This window comes from Aptenodytes forsteri, unplaced genomic scaffold (genome assembly GCF_000699145.1).
Source record: "Aptenodytes forsteri isolate BGI_AS27 unplaced genomic scaffold, ASM69914v1 Scaffold46, whole genome shotgun sequence".
NCBI classification, from domain to species: Eukaryota; Metazoa; Chordata; class Aves; order Sphenisciformes; family Spheniscidae; genus Aptenodytes; species Aptenodytes forsteri.
This window is the reverse complement of record NW_008794774.1, coordinates 4,121,615-4,122,588: the sequence shown is the minus strand read 5'-3', so window position 1 is coordinate 4,122,588 and position 974 is coordinate 4,121,615.

Here is a 974-nt window from a genome sequence, read left to right as displayed (position 1 = left end):
GCGGGTAGTAATCAGAAGGCCGTACCAAACCAGGGAGCTTCCTAGTGATGTCTCTGACCCGGGCCCCAGGGAGGCAGCAGACTTCCCTGTGGGACAGGTCCGGTCGGCATATTGGGCCCTCTGTTCCCCTCAGAAGGGAATCGCCTATGACAATTACCCTCCTTTTTTTCTTAGCAGAGGCAGTCATAATGCGTAGGGCTGACTGCCTCACCCTAGGCAACCCCCTTCAGCACAACTCCAGCTACAAGTATGTCTCAGAGTCTTGAAACCTGCGTCCCTGGGTTCAGTGGAATCCAGAGGTTCGTGCTTCAATGGAGACTGGAATTAAATTCCTTGCTTGGCCATTGGCTTTCTGTGTAACTTTGGATCATAAGATTAGTTACCCCATTTCTCTGTGCTTCCATTCCTTCAAATACAACAGGGAAAACAGTCCACAGAAATCACAGGACAATGGAGGCTGGCAGGAGGGGACTTCTCCAGCCCCAGCCCCTGCCCAGAGCAGGCTCAGCTGTGGGCTCAGACCAGGCTGCTGAGGCCTTCACCCAGTCAGGGTGTGAAACCCCCCATGGTTGGAGACAGCCCAACATCCCTGGGCCCCAGCCCCACTGCTGGGCTGTCCTCATGGGGAAAAGGCTTCTCCTTATCTCCAGTCTCAGCTTTTTCTGTTTCAGCTTGTGCTGCCTCTCACCCTGCCACCACACAAAGCTATGAAGAGCCTGGCTGCACCTCCTCCATCCCCTCCTGCTGATGCTGGGGATGCTGCTGGGTGCCCCTGAAGTTGTCCCTTCTCCCAGCTGAACGAACGCTGGTCCTGCAGCCTCTCCTTGCAGGACAAGGGCTCCAGCCCCACCACCTTGGTGGCATCCCCTCACCTCCCACCAGTTCTCTCTACATTGAAAAGGTAGTATGGCAGTTGATGTAATAAAAACAGTAGGTGGTTAGATGTTATGGTGATAAGGGACATATGATGGCTA